Below are 16,117 nucleotides of genomic sequence, written 5' to 3'. Positions count from 1 at the left end.
CCTCATTGTCAGCTATAAAGTTACATAAATCTTCTGTTGTCATTACTTTAGTCTTTTTGACGTTAGTCCTGCTTTTGTGCTTTCCTCTTTAACTTTCATCAGCATTCGTTTCAAATCATTACTGGTTTCTGCTAAGAGTATGGTATCGTCTGCATATCTTAAATTATTGATATTTCTCCCTCCAATTTTCACACCTCCTTCATCTTGGTGCAATCCTGCTTTCCATATGATATGTTCTGCATATAGATTAAATAAATAGGGTGATAAAATACACCCCTGTCTCACACCCTTTCCGATGGGGAACCAATCGGTTTCTCCATATTCTGTCCTTACAGTAGCCTCTTGTCCAGAGTATAGGTTGCGCATCAGGACAATCAGATGCTGTGGCACCCCCATTTCTTTTAAAGCATTCCATAGTTTTTCATGATCTACACAGTGAAAAGCCTTGCTGTAACCTATAAAGCACAGGGTGATTTTCTTCTGAAATTCCTTGCTCCGTTTCATTATCCAACGTATGTTTGCGATGTGATCTCTGGTGCCTCTTCCCTTTCTAAATCCAGCTTGGACGTCTGGCATTTCTCGCTCCATATATGGTAAGAGCCTTTGTTGTAGAATCTTGAGCATTACTTTACTTGCATGTTCAATAATTACTGCATTCCCTGGGATCCCCTTTCTTTGGAATTGGGATATATATAGAACGCTTCCAGTCTGTGGGCCATTGTTTAGTTTTCCATATTTCTTGACAAACTTTTGTCAAAATTTGGACAGATTCAGTCTCAGTAGTGTGTAACAACTCTATTGGCATGCCATCTATTCCTGGTGATTTGTTTCTTCCAAGTATTTTAAGAGCAGCTTTCACCTCACATTCTAAAATTTCTGGTTCTTCATCATACAGTTCCTCCGTGAATGAATCTGTCACCCTGGCATCTCTTTTATAGAGTTGTTCAGTGTATTGCTTCCATCTTCCTTTTATTTCATCTCGGTCAGTCAGTGTGTTCCCCTGTTGATTATTCAACATCCCCACTCTTGGTTTAAATTTCCCTTTCATTTCTCTAATCTATAGGAACAGGGCTCTTGTTCTACCCTTTTTGTTGTCCTCTTCTATTTCTGTACAGTAACTATTGTAATAGTTCTCTTTGTCCCTATGTACTAGTCGATGTATTGTTGCATTTAGGGTTCTGACCGTGCTTCTATCTCCTTTTGCTTTTGCTTCCCTATTCTCTTTATCCATTTTAAGAGTTTCTTCAGTCATCCATTGAGGTCTTTCTCTCTTTTTAGCTAGAGGTATTGTCTTTTTGCATTCTTCCCTGATAATGTCTCTGACTTCATCCATAGCTCTTCTAGATCTCTGTCAACTAAGTTTAAAGCCTCAGATCTGTTCCTTATTTGATCTTTATATTCTTCTGGGATGTTATTTAAATTGTATTTTGGCATTATGATTGCTTTGTTGTTCTTCTTTAGCTTTACTCTGATTTTCGATACCAGTTCATGATCTGTACAGCAGTCTGCTCCTGGTCTTCTTTTCGCAGAAAGTATGGAACTTCTCCATCTTCTGCTACCAATTATATAATCAATTTGATTCCTATATTGACCATCTGGTGATGTCCACATGTACAGTCGTCTTTTCGGTTGCTCAAAAAATGTGCTTGCAAGAAACAAATTATTGGCTTCACAGAATTCAATAAGTCTTTCTCCTGCTTCATTTCTGTCTCCTAGGCCCCATTTCCCCACAATTCCTAATTCTTCTCTGTTCCGTACTTTTGCATTCCAATCCCCCATGATTATCAGCACATCTTGTTTCGGTGTGTGATTAATTTCTTCCTGTACTTCTGCGCAAAATCTCTCCAACTCTTCTTCTGTGTTTGCCGTTGGAGCATAGACTTGGATGATGGTTGTGTTGATAGGTTTCCCATTTAATCTCATTGATATAACTCGCTCACACCTTGTGTTGTAGCTCCTAATTGCTCTTGCTACATCACTTCTCACTATTAAAGCAACCCCATTTCTTCTTAATTTCTCATTTCCTGCATAAAATATTTTGTAGTTGCCTGATTGAAAATGTCCCATTCCTGTCCAGTTAAGTTCGCTCACACCAAGTATTGTAATGTTGACGTGTTCCATTTTTTGCTTGACAATTTCTAACTTTCCCTGGTTCATGCTTCTCACATTCCATGTGCCTGTTGTGTGCATTGTACAACTCCGGACTCTCCTTTGGCTTCTGCGTGCATCAGCCTCTGGGCTTCCTTTTGGCTTTGACCCAGCTGCGTCATTAGTCACAGCGCTACTCGTACTTGTCCTTTGTTCTTCCCCAGTAGCACGGTGAGGGCCTTCTGACCTGGGGGTCTTATCTTCCAGCACTATCTCGTGTTGCATTTTGGATACTCTGTTCATAGGGTTTTCATGGTAAGAGATATTCAGAGATGGTTTACCATTGCCTTCCTCTGAGTTTGGATTCATCTTATTCTGGTGTCTCAGCTTTGACCATTCCACCTTGGGTGCCCCTGCTAGAAGTCTAGCCTCTTGGTCTAGACTCCTGATGGCATTGCTCTCAGCTTCTTCAACACTCTCAAACCCCCTCACCACATTAAGGTGTGCATCCTAGAGGAGAAAACGCAAAAAGATGGCGGCTCGGGTGAGTGGATGAGTACTTGCCTCTGTGCCTTTGGGCCAAATACATGGTTGCTCAACGACCCAGCCCGGTCCAATGAGCCATCTGCGAGCTATCTGAGAGGCTACTTCAACGTCTGCAGGGACACGTGGGTAGGGGCCCGAGTTTCGGTCCCTTTTGCATTGCTGGGCGTCGGGTCGGGGGGAGCCATTTTCCACTGGCGAGCAGTGCGGCCTTGGAGATGGTAGAGATGGTGGGGGGGACTTCTTGCCTGGCCAGGACTACGCCAATGCCGTTCTTCTCCACGGAACTAAGTACAAGGGCGTCATGCACACCACGCCGCTCCGGACTTGCTGAGGGCGTCCAGGAGCCACCAGATGGGGAGAAGGAGATGCCCCATTTCTCCATCCCGGCCACGCCACTCCGGACACGCTCGCTGGGGGCATCCAGGAGCCACCGGACGGGGAGACGGAGACGCCCCGTTTTCCCATCCCGGACAGCTACCCATACAGCTACCCGCCGCCTAAGCCAGCAAGCGAAACGGATCCCCCCTGCTATCATCACTACGTTGTATTGGATTTTCCAGCACCGTTTTTACGTAGACTTGTAGAACTGCTGCTACAGCCGAGACTTAGTGCCCAGCCCGGTGTCCCATGAGCTGGTGATGACTGTTGAGCTGCCCTTGCCCAGCTCCGCCACTCAGGTTCAGCTTGAGATCTGCAAGTCGGAGCTGCAGCTAGACTTGTAGTGCCTTGTCACCTTCCACCTGCGCCTCCTTTCGCCTTATGCGGTGGATGAGGGCAGTGGCTGGGCCATTTCCAGCAAAGCAGCAAAGATCTGGATTGCCTGTTGGACTTGAGGCACCCTGGTGCAGTTTAGGGGTGGGGGGGTCTGCTTGATCGGCGGACAAGGAGTGGGGCATGTGTAAACCAGAGGGAAGTACCGTGGGGAGGGTGGGGAGCCATGATATTATAAGGCTAGGCGGCAGATCCTGGAAAGGTGCGGGTGGCAGGCCACACCAGTTTAGGGGAACAAGGGATAGATGCATAATATCCATCCCCTGTTCCGGGCCTGTCCATAACCAGAAGAAAACTGGGGAACGCAGGACTCCATCCGACCTTCGACTGCTGTTGTGTAACGCCAGGTCTGTGGTGCGAAAGACAACGCTCATCCATGATATGATCCTGGATCAGAATGCGGACCTGGTGTGCATTACAGAGACTTGGCTGGATGAGGCCTCAGCTCCTACGCTTGAGGCCATGTGTCCAGCCGGTTTCCAATATGCACAGCAGCCGAAGGTGGGTAGGCGGGGAGGGGGAGTGGCAGTCATCTATCGGGGGTCTTTGGTTTTCGCCAGAACCCCTCTCCATGAGACCAAGTTTGTTGACTGCATGTACTGGAGGTTGGGCCCAAAGGGCAGTGTAGGGATTCTACTTGTGTACAGCCCACCCCGCTGCACAACAGACTCCCTGACCGAGGTGCTTGAGGTAGTCTCGGATGTACGGGTGCTCTCCCCTAACCTATTAGTTTTGGGGGATTTCAACGTGCATGCCGAGACTGTCCTCACTGGAGCCCCTCGGGATTTCATGGAAACCATGACTTCCTGGGAACTGCACCTTAGTAATGCAGGGCCCACCCATGTAGCCTGTCATGCTCTTGACCTTGTGTTTGTCTCAGGAGGGGAGGGAAGTGTTCTGAAACCTGGAGATCTGGTGCTAGTCAGTGCTGACAATACTAAATTGTTCCTTGACCCTCCACTGAGATTTTTCAGAGATGCAGGTAGCTGAAGGCAAACTTTCTCCTTCCATCATTAGGCAGAATAGTCATATGGGTGAGAACCTCCAACTAAACCCTTGTTACTCAAATCCAAGTTTCTAGTTTAAGATGTTTATTCAGTTAATTCAAAAGTAAAGCAAGAAAGAGCTGGTAGGTTGCATTAAAATAAAATAAAAAACAATAGAATCTAGCTGATCCTTCTGCATACAGATCCTAAATTAATTCAACAGACTTATAACATCTGTTGATGAGGAAGCAGCTGAGGTCCTGTTCTTGATACAACCTTCAGAGGAAAGCAAATGAAGATGGAGATTTTAAAAAGGGCATATCAAACCATTGGTTTTAAAGTTGGGTTTGAGAAGGGGGAGGGGATGGGCAAGAAGGGGTCAGCCTCCAATCAGAAGACTTTGAAGGTTTGCCTCAAGTGCATCATATTAGGAAAAAACAATATTTAGCACCTGGCTATCCCAGGGAAATATCTGGAGAAGGTGTAAACCCGAGATGTTTCTCTACCTTCCTACCAGATGCCCCATGTGTTTTCAGGCAAAAACCACACAATGGTGCCTATATATTGTGCGCCATCTCTGTTATCGGTTCGCCATCTCTGTTATCTTTTCAGCGCCTATTGAAGACTTTCGTCTTTCAACAAGCCTTTTAAGTTAAGACCTAACCCAGTCTGCATCTGTGTTGGAATTGCTTTTAATGTTTTTTAAAACTCTTTTTTCCTAAACAGTATGTTTTTTAACCCTTTTTATTTAAGATGTTTTTAAAGCTTTTTTAAAGAATGTTTTCAATGTTATTTTGTTTAATGTATTTTAAGGTTTGTTTTATGATGTTTTAAATTGTTTTTACTGCTTTTGTTTGCCGCCCTGGTCTCCTGCTGGGAGGAAGGGCGGGATATAAATTAAATAAATAATAAATAAATAAAATATATTGGCTCACTTTGGGGATCATGGCAACACCCCACCACACACCATCCACTACTGGAATGCACCCATAAACATCAATTCTATAGTGTGAAAATCCAAACGTCATTTCCACTAAACCTGGTAGTTTAAATAAAAGTGTGACTGACAGTTTGTTAAAGATAACTATATCTGCATTAAAAGTTCTTGGAAATATGTCTTGCACGTGTGGGGTTTTTTCATTCTAATATGGATGTTAAAGAGACATCTTTCCCATTGAGAACTTTTTCTTTGTTTTTATAAACAGCTCTCTATATGGCTCAGTATATCTGCTTAAATGTCACTATTTGAAGTGAAAGTGCAAGGTCAGATTTTTGACATTATTACCAGTCCTTAGTTGCTTATTTCTTTGCATAGCATTATTTCCTTGTAATGTTACAGAAGAAATCTTAGGTTGGGTAAATTACTGGAAGAGCTGGACAGCCCAGAGTTGATTGTTTGTTTAATGTGGTGACTGTGTGCGGATATGATTCACAATTGCCTTGGTACACATATTAGCAATGAGGAAAACTCTTCATGAAATAATATGTCTGTTGAACTCAGACTTTTTACTCTTTATTACTGTTCAAAGAATAGAGATATAAATACTTTTTAAAATTCCCATCTTCCAGGAATGTCAAGGATAGTCCAAGAGATATGTGAGGGGTATCTTTTATGATCTTGCTTCTGTGGTTAGAATAGTATGTTAGCTTTCAAGCCAGCTGAACTATCTAGCATAAAGGGGAAGAGAGAGACAGAAGATCTATGGAGAGAAGTTCTTCATGAATGCATTTTTTTTTATTTTGCAGGCTAAGAGTGCCTTAAGACAAAGGCTAGTGGGTTCTCCTGCACATGCCCCACTGAAGTAAATCAGAGCTGCCCAAGAATACTTTGGTACTCTTCAGTAGAGCTTCCACAGGAAAACTTTGCTGAGCTATGGTATCAGTCCTTTCAAGCAAAATTTAACTCCCAGTTAGTTTTCTTCATTTCAGCAGCATAATTTAAATGAAAATAAATTATTTTGTTGCTCCTATCGTTAAATAGTTGGGTTTCAGAAATCTTTGCTGATCTATTGCAAATCACGTGGAGATCGTACCTGAGGCAGCAGACTAGTTTAGGGGGTCAGGACAACCTGTGTAGCATATAGACAGGAATGGTTGGGAGGCTTGGGAGAAACAACTTGGCAGTTGCTGCCACTACCTCACAGCATCTGCTGCCTGAGGTGATCACCTCACTTTTCCTGACAGTCTAGAGTGGAGACACGTGTTTACAGAATTAGTTTCAGAAGCTGTTACGTTGAAGCTTCAGTCAGAACTAAACGAGATCATTTTCATTTCAGTTACAGCATGACTATTAAATAATAGTCATTCATACATACTTTTCTGCATCTATATCTGAGGTTAGTGTTTTTCAGTTAGTGGCCCACAGATGTTGTAAGTGGCAAACTGTAGGTGTGTACCAATTCCAATCCCAGTCTAATCTGAACAATGTTCTCGTTAGGGCAATAGAAATGGGAAGTTCTTCGTCTGTTCAGAGACTGGGTTGTTGATGCTTGTGTTTGCCAGCGTACAATTTTATGTTTCTATGAATAGTGGAAACAGGGTGGTCTTCTTCTCCACCCCTCATGCTTGATCTACAGTGGAGTTATGAGTGCTACCATCTGAAAATGGTTTGTTCTCTTCTGCCACAAATATTCCATTTCTTTTCTTCTTTCTCTTTCCTCCTCCAAATCCACAATGGGGAAGCCACAAATTAGGCTAGTTTCTACTTCATCCAAACCCATCTAAGTTCACAGGCAAAGGCCACCATGAACCACAGTCCATGAAAGCAGAAATTTATGGCTGCCCAAGTACAAACATGGAACATTGCAACAATGTACAAATGTACACCTTCTAGCTATGTAAGCATGAAATGAACTGAAACACTACTTCTGCTATGAAAGTTGGAATCTGTTGGGACCTAATAGTTCCCTTCCAAAACCAGTATCTCTGCAATTTTCTCCATCTTTGTCTCTCATACAGAAATAAAGCCAGATCTTAGCTCACCCACTATAGAGGGATCATCCTTTGACCCAGGTGGAAAGAAATGTCGCACTGCTCAGTTGTGACTGATGTAGACTCATAGCCTACATCCATTACTCCATTTTTAGTTCTGCAAAATTATTACTAAAAAAAAATAGTCTAACAAATTAGTTTAGGAAGTGACACAAAAAAGGTTTCCATCTACAAATCAGTTATATCATCCTTCCAAAAAAAACAACAACCTTGAAAGGAAAGCAGAGAAATACTAACTATAATACCAATAATTAGGTACTTCTGATATTTATTACTTCATGATTTATTACAAATGTTTTTGTGGGTGGGACCAAGCGTCTGAGCAGGTCTGAGGCTGGCTGAAATGTATTAAATATTGATGATGGTTATTGGAGGTTTGTGTCTTGTGATCTCTGGGCTGATTGATTTATATGAACACCAAAAAGTTGCGTATTTTAACACTTACAGTGTTGTTCTTATATTACTGTTTCATAATACAAAGTCTGCCAACCACCTCTTTAAAACTCCTTGCACTTGGAAGAAAGTAAGGGAAAGGGAGAGAGGAGCAGACTAGGGAGGAGGCAAAAGGTCTGGTACCAAAAAATAATAAACTAGTTACCTTTTTAAAAAAAGGAAAATCTATTTTTTACAAACCAGATGCCAAAATGCTATGCTACTAAATAAACATTACAAAATGTTCAAATAAAATGAAATACATTGAATAGGCACATGACTCTACAGGTCAACACCATGCATGGGCTAATATAGAAGAGACAGCCTTCTCTCCAATGATATGTTATGATCTCTAAGAGGAGGGAATCTACGCAAAACCAAAGCAGACAAAAACATACAGGAAAAAGAAGTACCTGGGGTGCCCACCCCAAAATCTGCTCTAGGCCAGGACAAATCATATAATCCAAGAAAGGGGAGGGTGTCCTCTATGAGATGCCAGTGCATCCCATCCGGCCCAGAGCTTCTGCTGGGCACCGGGCACACACAAGTGGATCTATGCAAAATCAAAATGGACAAAAATACGCAGAAAAAAATAAGTACCTGGGGTACCCACCCCAAAATCTGCTCTGGGCCAGGACAAATCATATACCCCAGGAAAGGGGAGGGTGTTCTCCAAGAGATGCCATTGTGCTCCGCCTGGCCCCGAGCTTCTGCTGGGCACAGAGGAGGGCATCTATGCAAAATCAAAGCAGACAAAAACTTACAGGAATAAATAAGTAACTGGGGGTGCCCATCCCAAAATCTGCTCTGGGCCAGGATAAATCATACAGCCCAGGAAAAGGGAGTATGTCCTCTATGACATTGAATTGAAATTGAATTGAAACTTTATTTTTACCCCGCCCTTTTTCCAAACTGGAACTCAGGGCGGCTTACAAATAAAACTACGTGTAGTTAAAAACATAGAAAAACATACAATTAAAATACAATTAAACTATGCACAACCTTAAAACCATAAAAGGCACTTAAAAATCTAAAAACAATTTAAGATAATACAGATGATAATATAAAACAATAAAACAAGCCTTGTAAAGCCCAATCCTAAACACCTTCTATCGCAAAACCCTGTCGGAATAAAAAAGTCTTTACTTGCTGATGGAAGGATGGCAAGGAGGGGGCCATTCGTGCCTCCCTAGGAAGGGAGTTCCAGAACTTAGGAGCAGCCACCGAGAAGGCCCTATCTTGCATCCCGACCAATTGCACTTGCGAGGGTGTTGGGACTGAGAGAAGGGCCTCTCCTGAAGATCTCAGGTCCCAGGCATGCCAGTGTGTCCTGCCTAGCCCAGAGCTTCTGCTAGGTGCAGGGAACATATGAGGGCATCTATCCAAAACCAAAGCAGATAAAAACATATAGGAAAAAAATAAGTAACTGGGGGGTGCCCACCCCAAAATCTGCTCTGGGCCAGGACAAATCATATACCCCAGGAAAGGGGAGCTTGTCCTCTACAAGATGCCACTGTGCCCCATCTGGCCCAGAACTTCTACTAGGTGCAGAGCACGGAGGAGGGCATCTACGCAAAACCAAAATAGACAAAAACAGGAAGGGAAAAATAAGTAACTGGGGGTGCCCACCCAAAAACCTGCTCGGGGCCACCACAAATCATATACCCCAGGAAAGGGGAGAGTGTCTTCTATGAGATGCCAGTGCATCCTGTCTGGCCCAGGTACAAAGTGGTAGGGATAACTTTCAACACTGGAAATCACTTTGTTTCTTTCCTCAATCTGGGAAATGCAAGTGATTGGAACTTCTACGATGGAATTAGGGAACTTCAGAACACAGGATGTGGCGATGTTTGTGCAACAGATGAGTTGTTCCAAGACTTCACAAAGAAAAATATTAGAACCATGAAGCTTATACAACAATCAAGGCCAGATAAGTGTGGTTGGGGGGCCTGGTGCAGTTTCCAAACTAGGACCCTGTTCTCCTAGAACAGAACACAAAATAAGGTACCACAAAATAAGTCTTGTGCTATATCCGAGACGAACAAATCTATTATGTCATATGCTTTTGTGGACTATTTGTTATTTGGGCTCCTGCTGGGAGGAAGGGCCGGATATAAATGAAATAATAAATAGATATAAATAAATAATTAGATTTATACCCCACCCTTCCTCCCAGTAGAACTATAAAAAATACCAGACTGGATGAAACCAAAGGTCCACTGTGATGTTCCTGTATTAATGTATATATGGTAAGTGCTGTTTGTATAGAAGATATGTGGTAAGTGGAATGAAAGAGGAGGGGGGAGTAAATGAGCAGTAGAATGCTGGATGATTGGCTGAGTGTTTGGATGGCTGAGAGTATAAATGGAAGGATGACAGTTGAATCTGGGTGGACGTGAGTGGGTTGTTTTGGTGGAGTTTGGAGGTGGGTGTGAGTTGGTGTATGTCAGGTGAGTGTGGAGAAAGGGGGAGGTGGAGTTTGGATTAGTAATAAGTCAAATATCACAGTAATAGATGAAACCATAAGCTTGTAGATCATTATCAAAGTTATCTTGTTATTAATGTTATTTAATAAATACTATTTTGGTTTACCGAAGGCCTGATCCTTGGCTGGGGTTTCACAGACCAGAAGGGAGGGTAAGGTAATGACCAAGGCTGAAGGGAAACAGTAACAAATGGTGGCAGCAGTGAAGAGGAGAAGATAACATTATAAGTATCCAGAGCAACCCCGAGTTATGAGTTATCTGCATTGATACAAGGGGGTTGGGAACAGCATAGGCACGCAGTCATGAATGTAACCGGATAGAGAGACTCAGGCAAGGTCTCTGGGAACATTGGTTGTAGAACGTGACTGGTGGTGCTGCCTAGCAGGGGGATCTATTGAGATCTGTGCTAGAGCGGAGAGAGAAACCATAAAAAAGGACAGTCTGGACTGGTGGAGTCCCTGGTGGTGCCTAGTGAAAGGCAGTAGCCATGAGCAGGTAGGAACCTGACAGGGAGAGCCAGGGAAGGGCATCACAGGTGTTGGCTGTAGCGGTGGGATACGGACAAAAGAGTCCCTAACAGTGGTGTGGCAAACAGAAATAACAAATACAGATTACTTGTGAGAGTGACTGGCAGAGAGTGACTGGCAAAGAGTGACTGGCAAAGAGTGAGTGAACTCAAACACCATGGCTGAATATATAAAGATGAAAAGAGAGGAGCTGGTGGAGAAGTGCATAACATTCAATTTACCTCACGAGGGTAAAGGAGTAGACGAATTGCGGGTAGCACTAATAGGATTTAGAACTGTCCAGCAAAAACAACCTGTCAGGGAAGAGACCCCAGAAGGGTATTCAAGCAATCCCGCTTATATAGAGTATTTGAGAGAGAAGTTAAGATGGGAGCATGAGTTGGAAACTGAGAGATTGAGGAGGGAGGCTGATGAGAAAGAAAAGCAGCGGGAGTTGGAAACTGAGAGATTGAGGAGGGAGGCTGATGAGAAAGAGAAGCAGAGGGAGTTGGAATTTGAGAGAATGAGAGTGGATGCTGAATTACAGGTGGAAAAGTTAAAGTTTGAAAGAGAGAAGTTTCATTCAGATGAAACAAGAAAAGACAGAAATGAAACAAAAATAAAAGTTACACTGAAAGATTTTGCAGTGTTTGAGCCTGGACAAGATCCACAAATTTACCTCAGCACTTTTGAAAAGGCAGCTCAAATGTGGGGGCTACCGGAGGATAAATATATGCAATATTTATCAAACCTGATCAAAGGGGAATTGGCAGAGGTATACCAATATTTCCCCTCAGACAAGCCCATCACATATGCTGAGTTTAAAGAGGCAGTATACAAAAGATTCAGACTGGGACCTGACTATTTTAGAAAGTTATTCCGAAACTGTCAGATCCAAGCAGGGAGGTCTTTTGTTGAACTGGGAGCAAAGTTGATGGATATATTTGGAAAGTGGATGAGTAGTGCCAAAGCTCAGTCAGTGGAAGAGGTGAAAAGCCTCATGATACTGGATCAATTATTCCATCAGTTACCACCAGAAATAAGGCTCCTTGTCAAAGACCGTTCCCCTACATCGGTGCAGGAGGCCGCAGAGATGGCGGATCTCTTTGCCTCCAATAGAACTGGCTGGGTGGGGAAAACATCAAAAGAATTTAAACCCAGACCATATAATGGTGGCAGAAAGGATGTAGTACCACAGCGAATGAGTCCTCCAATAAAACCTGAAGGGCACAGGACACACCAGAGTGGATCTGTGTACCCTAAAATGGAGGAGGAATTATGCTATAAATGTGGTAGACCGGGGCACCTACGTTTTCAATGTGGGGTTGCCAACCCCATTAGTAATCCTGCTCAGGGAAGGGCAGTGAAAACAGAACCAAAAGAGCTGGAAACAAAAAAGGTTCAGTTCTGCCAGATAAACTGGATCGAAGTAAAAGACTTTGATACGACTCTAAGAGAGGAAGTGTGTGTTCAGGGGGCAAATTATTGGGCATTGCTTGATACTGGTGCCACTCAGACGTTACTGAGGCCAGATTTAATAAAATCTGAGGAAATATTACCTCAGGAAACGGTGACTATCCAAGGAGTGAGGGGTGAACCAGAAAACTTACCCATGGCCCTAGTAAACATACAGTGGAGAGGCAAAGAGGGAAATTATAAAGTATGCATTAATGCCCAGCAACAAGAACCAGTGATACTGGGAAGAGATGTAATGGGGGCACAAGGAAAAATATATGTGGTGACCAGACGACAGCTTGGCAGAGAGACAGAATCCATGTTATCAGAGGCTGAAGAAAACAGGGTGCAACCTGTTATCGAGCCTAAGGTCACCATAGCAACCCTTGGCAGGCTTGCTGAAGGAGACAAACTGTATCAAATGGTCTCTGGGGAAGAGGCAGAGCAGTTCAGGGAAGAACTGAATAGGGATACAAGTTTGAGGCAAATAAAGGAGCAAGCCCTGACCCAACAGATTCCTTTCACTGACAAACTGAGGAATCAAATTGTGTGTGAGAATGGGATTTTACATAGACTGTGGATGCCTGCTGAGAGAAAGGATGAATGTGAACCAGTGAAGCAATTGATAGTACCTAGCAAATACAGAACCAGATTGCTAGAGGTAGCCCACGATGTCCCATGTGCAGGACATCTGGGAATAAAAAAGACCAAGAGGAGATTGGCTGCACACTATTATTGGCCAAATATCTCCAAAGATGTAAAACAACATTGTCTATCTTGTGGAATATGCCAAAAGGTGGGAGAAAGTGGAGTAAAGACTAAGGCACCCTTAAAGTCCCTTCCTATAATTGGACAACCCTTTTATAGAGTGGGAGTAGATTTGGTGGGCCCTTGTTCCAAACCCACAAGGCATGGCAAGAAATATCTATTGGTGGTGGTGGATTTTGCCACCAGGTACCCAGACGCGAAAGCATTAAGATCCGTAGAAGCCCCTGTAGTGGCAGAGGCTTTGTTAAAAATCTTTATGAGGCTGGGTTTCCCTCATGAAGTGCTGACGGATCAAGGCAGTGTATTCATGGGAGAAGTGATGCAATGTATGTGGAAGTGTTGTGGTCTAAAACATCTAAAGACCACCACTTACCATCCAGCCACTAACGGATTGACTGAGAGATTTAATGGGGTTCTGAAGGGCATGATAAGAAGTTATGTTCAAGATCACCCACAAGACTGGGATGAACATTTGGGGTGCTTCTTATTCGCGTATAGAGAAGTCCCTCAGGAGTCAACAGGCTTCTCACCCTTTGAACTGATGTTCACTAGAAAAGTGAGGGGACCTTTGGAACTGTTAAAAAATTAATGGGAAGGAACCCTGGGAGAGTACAAAACATCTGTAGTTAATTTTGTATTAGACTTCCGCAGCAAATTAACATCGATGATGGAAGCTGTACAAAAGAATTTGAGTCAAGCTCAGGAGAAGCAAAGTTACTGGTATGACAGAACAGCCAGGGAACGTGTGTATGATATGGGAGATATGGTTATGGCATTCATACCCAGGAAACATGATAAATTACAGGCTAACTGGGAGGGACCATATACCATAAGAGAAAAGCTTGACACAGTGACATATGTAATTACCACAGTATTAGAGGCATTAAGAAAAGCAGGGCTAACAATAAAAGCTAAGAAATGCCAGTTTGGATTGAATGAGGTCATCTATTTAGGACATAAGGTGGGGAGTGGGAAAATAACCCCCTTATGGAGCAAAGCTGAGGCAATACAATCATGGCCTATCCCCTTAACAAAGAAACAAGTTAGGGCATTTCTGGGTGTGGCTGGATTCTACCGAAAGTTTGTGAAAAATTTGGGGAAATAGCGACCCCCTTGCATGAGCTGACAAAGAAAAAGTGTGCTGAACATGTGGTATGGACGGATGAATGTCAAAAGGCTTTTGATCTTTTGAAGCAAGCCTTGTGCCAAGGACCTATATTAATAGCACCAGACTATGAGCAACCATTCATCGTGGCTATGGATGCGTCGGACCTCGCGCTGGGAGTCGTCTTGCTGCAGGAGAGAGGAGGCACCAGACATCCGGTGGCGTATCTTAGTCGCAAGCTAACATTGAGGGAGAAGAATTATTTGTCGGTCCAAAAGGAGTGCCTAGCGGTCGTGTGCGGACTGAGCAAGTTGCGCCCATACGTGTGGGGACGAAGATTTACAGTGACGACAGATCATCGGGCCTTGTTATGGTTACAGACTATGAAAAACCATAACACTATGCTGCAGAAGTGGTCCTCGGCCCTACAAGACTATCAAATGGACTTCCAGTTCATCAAAGGCAAGGACAATGTACTGGCCGATGGACTTTCAAGGCAAGTGGCCGGGACTGCAGTGACGTGACGCAGATGTAGGAACAAAAAAGACATTTTCCCCATAAAGACTTGGTTTTATTGTTAACGTGGCATATGAATCCTAGAGCAGGAATAATACTCTGCCGTTATTTTTAAGGGGTGGGAAATGTGATGTTCCTGTATTAATGTATATATGGTAAGTGCTGTTTGTATAGAAGATATGTGGTAAGTGGAATGAAAGAGGAGGGGGGAGTAAATGAGCAGTAGAATGCTGGATGATTGGCTGAGTGTTTGGATGGCTGAGAGTATAAATGGAAGGATGACAGTTGAATCTGGGTGGACGTGAGTGGGTTGTTTTGGTGGAGTTTGGAGGTGGGTGTGAGTTGGTGTATGTCAGGTGAGTGTGGAGAAAGAGGGAGGTGGAGTTTGGATTAGTAATAAGTCAAATATCACAGTAATAGATGAAACCATAAGCTTGTAGATCATTATCAAAGTTATCTTGTTATTAATGTTATTTAATAAATACTATTTTGGTTTACCGAAGGCCTGATCCTTGGCTGGGGTTTCACAGACCAGAAGGGAGGGTAAGGTAATGACCAAGGCTGAAGGGAAACAGTAACAAATGGTGGCAGCTGTGAAGAGGAGAAGATAACATTATAAGTATCCAGAGCAACCCCGAGTTATGAGTTATCTGCATTGATACAAGGGGGTTGGGAACAGCATAGGCACGCAGTCACGAATGTAACCGGATAGAGAGACTCAGGCAAGGTCTCTGGGAACATTGGTTGTAGAACGTGACTGGTGGTGCTGCCTAGCAGGGGGATCTATTGAGATCTGTGCTAGAGCGGAGAGAGAAACCATAAAAAAGGACAGTCTGGACTGGTGGAGTCCCTGGTGGTGCCTAGTGAAAGGCAGTAGCCACGAGCAGGTAGGAACCTGACAGGGAGAGCCAGGGAAGGGCATCACATCCACCTAGTCTAGTATCCTGCTTCCCACAATAGTAGCTATATGCATCAGGAAGCCATAAGCACGGTTTGAGGCCCATAACCTTTTTCTATTGTTTGTCTGTCCTCCCTGAGCACAAGCAGAGGTATAGAATCATAGAATCATAGAATAGTAGAGTTGGAAGGGGCCTATAAGGCCATCGACTCCAACCCCCTGCTCAATGCAGGAATCCAAATCAAAGCATTCCCGACAGATGGCTGTCCAGCTGCCTCTTGAATGCCTCCAGTGTCGGAGAGCCCACTACCTCTCTAGGTAATTGGTTCCCTTGTCATATGACTCTAACAGGAAGTTTTTCCTGATGTCCAGTTGAAATCTGGCTTCCTGTGACTGTAGCTTATTATTCCGTGTCCTCCACTCTGGAACGATCGAGAAGAGATCCCAGCCCTCCTCTATGTGACCACCTTTCATGTACTTGAAGAGTGCTATCATATCTCCCCTCAGTCTTCTCTTCTCCAGGCTAAACATGCCCAGTTCTTTCAATCTCTCCTCATAGGGCTTTGTTT

This window comes from Rhineura floridana, chromosome 10 (assembly GCF_030035675.1).
Source record: "Rhineura floridana isolate rRhiFlo1 chromosome 10, rRhiFlo1.hap2, whole genome shotgun sequence".
Classification (NCBI taxonomy): Eukaryota; Metazoa; Chordata; class Lepidosauria; order Squamata; family Rhineuridae; genus Rhineura; species Rhineura floridana.
This window is presented reverse-complemented; position numbering follows the sequence as displayed.